Source organism: Nannospalax galili, unplaced genomic scaffold (assembly GCF_000622305.1).
Source record: "Nannospalax galili isolate Female #2095 unplaced genomic scaffold, S.galili_v1.0 scaffold238, whole genome shotgun sequence".
Classification (NCBI taxonomy): domain Eukaryota; kingdom Metazoa; phylum Chordata; class Mammalia; order Rodentia; family Spalacidae; genus Nannospalax; species Nannospalax galili.
The window spans coordinates 1,369,907-1,376,416 of NW_008341888.1; positions in this window are offsets into that span (position 1 = coordinate 1,369,907).

Consider the following 6,510-nt stretch of genomic DNA (forward strand, 5'->3'; position numbering starts at 1 on the left):
TTGGAGGTCAGAGGAAAGGCAGGCTGCTTCTCAGCAGAGTTTGTAGGTCCCTGTTGGGGAGGGGGGGAGCTGCTATTTGGAACCCTAACAAAAACAGATAGAATTTGGTTTCCCCTAACCAATTAATGGAGCAAAATATGTGAGAAATGGGGATGAATGTACAAATACAGAACATATGAGCTATTTCATTCACAGGGAAAACACAAGGGTGAGTCCTTTCTCCCTTAGCCACCAGTTTCTATTTTTGATCCTGCTCAGACCCCTATATGCTGCCCAATCAGTCAGCATTTTGGTGTTCTTTCTATGCACTGGCCCCTAGACAGCCAGACAGCTCTTTCTCCTCCCCCATTGGGATGTGACTGGCTTTTCCATTAGGCTTCTAAACCTGCCTGTCAAACCCATACGGAAGGGGAGGAGCTGTGGGTCTCCCATGGCTGGAGCCTAGTCAAGGAAAATGTTTTGATTTCTAAGACTCCCACTGCAGAAACTGAAAGATCAAGAGAGTCGTTTCTGAAAGAAAATGGCTCAATCAAGGCTTTTTTTTAAAAACCAAGGTTTTAAATTTTTTTTTTTCCTGTGTGTTCACAAAGCACACTTGGTCTAACATTAGTACCCAAATTTCAATTCTTTGAAATGTGTTCCTCTTAAGCCTCAAAATTTCACATCAGGTTAGGAAATTTTAATTGATGGGAAAAAAACCCACTAATTTTGTTGTTTTTGTTTGAGTGTGTGTGTGTGTGTGTTTGTATTTATGTGAATTCAGGACTTCATGCTTGCCATTTCCCCAGCCCCTAATCTATTTTTTAATTCAATATTTTGTTTTGCAACATTTTGTTCCCATGCAGTATTAGTGAGAGGGACTAAATGCCCAACAAGCAGACAGTGCTGCTAATGAGTAATAATGATAGCACACTTCCTGCTTTGTCTCAGACAAAGGCCTGGGGGCAATCCCAGCTAGCCAGCATGAAGACACAAGTTCCTTTTCTGGCTGACTGGTCTAGATCAGATTAGATATAGCCAAGGCCGGACCTGGAGATCTCATTCAACATGGAACTGTGACCTATGGGCTCTCTCTTCTTTATTTAAGTGGACCAATCCAAAATTAGGGGAGGGGGACCTGGCCTACACCACTCAAAACACTTAAAAGGCCCAAGCCCTTCTGACGGCTTTGGAGTTTTTGGTTTCTGAATTCCCTCTTGTGAAAAGCATTTCTCTCTCTGTGAGTGTATGTATGTGTGTGTTTCTTCAGCTTTAATAAAGTTTTCTGCCTGTTATCACTTCCTGCTGTGTCTGAGATTTTTCTTGCCTTTTACTTCTTTAATTGGTAGAGAAAATAACCCGATCAAGCCCCCTAGACGGTAACACTAGGACTGTACTTAGGAGACCCATATAATAAAGGCTGAATCCCCAGTAGTGGCACCATGGGGAGGATGTGGAACCTTTAGGATGTGGAGACTACTGGGAGGTCTTCAAACCACTAGAGGGACCCACACCCCTTCTTCTTTCTCTTTTTTTGCTCCCAGCCATGAAGTGGACATCATTGCTCTACTACACACTCCATGCTTAGATATAACGGCTCAATCAATCATGAGCTGAAACCTCCAAACTGTGTTACAGTGATGGGAACTGACTAACACAGATGCCTTGTGCACTTGGCCTGGTTTCCCTCAATGGTGCTAATGTCATCAAAACTATACTGCAATATCATAAACAGGATTCTGAAATTGATACAATCCACTGATTTTACTCAAATTTGCCCAGTTTTGCTTTTATTTGTGTGTGAATTCAAGCTCTATAAAAATGTATATGGACATGTTTGTATATCTACCACCATAGTAAAGATACATGATAGTTACGTTAAATCACCACAAATAACCACCAGTTTGTTCTCTCTATATAAATTCGTAACTTAAATGTTATACACACAGAATCAGCCAACATATGACATTTAGAGGGTGATTTTTAAAAATATTTTATTATTTTTATTTTATGTATATGAGTGTTATGTCTGCATGTAGGTAAGTGCACCCATGTCGTGCAATGCCCGAGGGGGACAGAAGAGGCTGTCGGATCCCCTGGAACTGGAGTTATGGACAGTTGTTAGCTGCCATGTGGGTGCTGGGATTCGAACCCGGGTCTTCTGCAAGAACAGTCAGTGTTCTTAACCGCTGAGCCATCTCTCCAGGCCTGAGGGTGATTTTTTTTTAATTCCACATAATTCCTTAAAGATTGATTCAGGTTGTTGTGTGTACCAAATAGTTCATTCTTTTTGTTTCTGTGTAGTAGTCCATGTGTCGATATACCATGGTTGGTTTCATCACCACCAGTTGATTGTCATCTGAGTTGTTTCTACCTTGGTTATTATGGCTGAAATTGCAATGAATGTTTACATGCATTTTTTGAGAGTATACTTTCATTTCTCAGATGTAATGGTTGATGTTCTTTCAAACTCAAACTCTGGTTTACATTTAGAAAGTATTAGGCATATACTTTCACGTCACTGAACTCATTTGTCAGAATAATTATGTGAAAGACAAGTCTTTCTCTATTATGACTCAAAATATAAAACCTTAAAAATATGATTAACACAGGGCTAGAGAGATGGCTCAGCGGTTAAGAGCACTGGCTGCTCTTGCAGGGACCTGGGTTCAATTCATGGCCACTAACAACCATCCATAACTCCAGTTCCAGGGAATCCAACACCCTCTTCTGAGCTCCTCAGGCATTGCACAACAGGGGTGTACTTACACACATGCAGGCAATACACTCATACACATAAAATAAAAATATTTTTTGAAATATGGTTAACGAAAATGTGGTACATTTACACAATGGAGTTCTACCCAGCAGTAAAGAAAAATGAAATAGTGAAATATGCAGGTAAATGGATGGATCTAGAAACAGTTATAATAAGTGAAGTAACACAGACTCAGAAAAATAAAAGATGTATGTTCTCCCTCACTTGTGTATCCTAGCACCAAATACTTGTGAGTGCATATCCTGATATAGCTTCAGGGACCATGACTATGGAAGGGAACCAGGGAGGTAAAGGGAAAAAAGGAACCTGAGAAGAAAAGTAGGAGAAAGGTGTTACTAAGGGAGAAATATGTAAAAAGGGGGGTAGTTAAAAGGCAGGGGGAAGGAGAGCTACACAAAGAACTATGGAAAGAAAGGGGGCGAGCCTTAAGCATAGAAGGAACCCTACAGGGATGCAAGAAAGCCCTTCCAGAAGCCATATGGTTGTTAAATAAAAATCCAAGTACCAGAGGTGGGTTGCTCCCCCTCCATGAGCTGTTGGCCAGAGGGGCCCTAGAGGTCCCCAAAACAATAAAGGCCATTGTCAATAATGTTGGTTTTACGCCAGAAGTGGATGGCAAAACCCTGTTGCTGAAGACACTACATGATATGAGCATGAGAAAGGGAGAAATTAAGGTTTGACAAAGCTGGAAACTCCCTGCCACTGGATGGGTGGCTTTCATAGTGCCAGAAGGCAACATGCAGATGGTTGGGGAGACTTGTCCCCTATAAGTCTGCTCAACAATGGACCCCGGGTGCTGTACTATCAAGCATGCCAAACAAGATGTTTTTGCTGGTGCAATCGTGGTTCATCTAAGGTATATACAACCAGAAAATTTTCAATTGGATATAATGCCCGCTCCTAGGGGTGGAACACACATCTGGTACGGTAGACCAGGCCAATCCCCTGTGGCAGGGAAGGATATAGGCCCCAGTGGGAAGCCACTGCAATTGTTTTGTTAGATGGATGTGATGCACCCGCTAAAGTACCTTCCAAGTATTTGTGTTTACACCCAGAGGTTAAGTTATTGTAGCAGCCACTGTTTAGATGTTCTTGCTTCTTGTTGTTTGTGTTTTTATAGTAGATGAAATCCCACTGAAATGGGCCAAAAGCCCATGGAAAAAGATGATGCAGAGACCCAAAAGGTCAGTGTCTTGCCACAATGGGAAGAAGATCATCCCACAACTACCACCCCCTGCAAGGCTCAGGGACTTTTTCAGAAGAGGTTGGTGGAAAGAATGTAAGAGCTGGAGGAAGGGGTGGAGTGTTACCTGGTAGTGTCCTCTGACCACTATGCTGGCAAGTTATAGTCACACCTCCTTCCCATGCTCATCAAGGAGTTGAAGGGGAAGTCAGTTAACTCTCCCACCCAATTGACCTTAGCTACATCTGGGGGAGGGGCTAAGGATATATAAGCCAAGAATGTCAAGAGGTACCTCTCTCATCATTTTGCGTGGCTGTTGGGAAGTCACAGGATCTATATTTGAGTGTGGAATTTTTCAGTGCAGCCATAAATGGGGGAGGGCACTCACTCTTCTGTAACTAAACCCCCACCCTGTGCTCTGTTAGCAAGCCCAATAATCTAGTTAGGATTTTCAAAAAAATAAAGAACAGAGCTAATGGAAATCTTCATTATTCCACCAAAGTTTATCCCATGTTGACAAATCATTTGGTCTTTGATTTCTTATTCCTACACACCCCCCTTAAATTTCATTGTATATGTATTTTTTTAATTTTATTATTTTATGTGTACGAGTATATTGCCTGCATGTGAGTGCACCCGTGTAGTGCAGTGCCACAGAGGTCAGAAGAAGGCTTCAGATTCCCTTGGAACTGGAGTTAAGAGTGGTTTGTAGCCGCCATGTGGGTGCTGGGAATCGACCCTGGGTCCCCTACAAGAGCAGTCAGGGTTCTTAACCACTGAGACATCTCTTCAGCCCCTGTATATATTTTTTAATGTAATCTGTGTCAAGTTATTTCTGGAAAAAAGTGTGTTAAAATTGCCTCTTTTTGGAATAATAAAAATATTCTCAAACTTAAAAAATAGGTTTAAGGAAGTGAAGTTGCTAAGAATAGCTATAAGGACAGAAGTTTCCTGATTTCAGGGAGGGCATAGTGGCACATGGCTTTAATCCCTGCAGTCTCCAAGCAAAGTCACGTGAATCTCTGTGAAATCAAGGCCAGCCTGGTGCACATAGTGAGTTCCAGGCTAGCCAGTGCTGCACAGTAAGACCCTGTCTCAAAAAACCAAAAATACAGTTTCCTGTTGCTTTCACCCTCTACCACATGGTCCATGTACATTATAGTCCTATACCAGTAGAAAGAGCAGTGGAGATTCTTTTCAAATAAGGAATGTATGGGTGTCTGTGTGTGAATATGTGTATATATGTTCAGATGCCCCTGGAAGCTAGAGGCATTGGATCCTTAGAACTGGAATTACAGGTGATTGTGAGACATCTGATGTGGGTGCTGGGAACTGAAATCAGGTCCTCTGAAAGAGCAATATGAGCTTTTAACCACTGAGACATCTCTCTAGTACAAGAGTACAAGGACAGTTACTTAAAAGAACAAGGGTGTGGAGATGGCTCAGCAGGTAAAGGCACTTGCTGCCAAGCCTCACACATGTACACATAAATAAATAAATAAATAAATAAATAAATAAATAAATAAACAAATAAATGTAATTTTAAGAAGATTTTTTAAAAGAATTTTCCCTTACCAATAGCATTGCTACATGACTTCCTATATTTAATGCTGCTTCTATTCTTATCTTCAGAAAATCAGAATTGGCTAAAAGATTTACAGAACTTCTAAGAGAGAAGACGTCTGCACTTGAGCTAGGAGCTAGTCCCATGATCTGATCATCTCCCACCGAAGGCCACCACCAATGGCTTAATGCCAATGTCCAGGAAGATGAGGTCTCATAATGACTGGATTAGCTTCTATAGGCTTGGTCCCTTCCTCTTGTGGCTCATTCCCTTTTCTATTCTTTACCCTGTCGCACACCATGAGGGCCCCAGCCAGACACTAACCATCCTGCTTTTGGACTTCCCAGGCACCAAATTTTTGAGCCATGTCTGGCATGGTGGCATAAGCCTTTAGTCTCAGCACTTTGGAGGCAGAGGTAGACAGATCTCTGTGAGTTCAAGGCCAGCTTGGTCTACATAGGGAGTGCTGGGTCAACTGGGGCTACAGGGAGACCCTGTCTCAAAAAGACCAAAAAAATTTCTGGCCAAACGAATGGATTTTGTATCTTATCCATTCTAAGATAGTTTGTTATATCAATGTCCAATGGGCTAAGATAAATGACAAAAATAAGGTTTAATAACTACAAAAAGCAAGCCAGGCATAGTGGCTCATGCTTATAATCTCAGAATCCAGGAGGTTGAGGCAGGAGGATCACTAATGGCTTGAGTCTAGTCTGAGCAAAATAGTGAGTTTCAGATCAGCCTGGGATACAGTGAGATCGTGTCTCAAAAAAGAAAAAACAAACAAAACCCCAGAATAATAACAACAATAATAACTACAAAAAGTAGAATTAGGTAACAATCTCAGATATATTTTAGGCACGAACTAACTATTGCTTGTACCTCTCTGTAATTGAATACAATGGAAAAATGTGGGCTTTGGAATAGGAATTGAACTCTTGTTTTCTGTAACATTACACTAGTCACTTAAACCCTGAGAACTCGGCTTCTGGAAAAATTTATAAA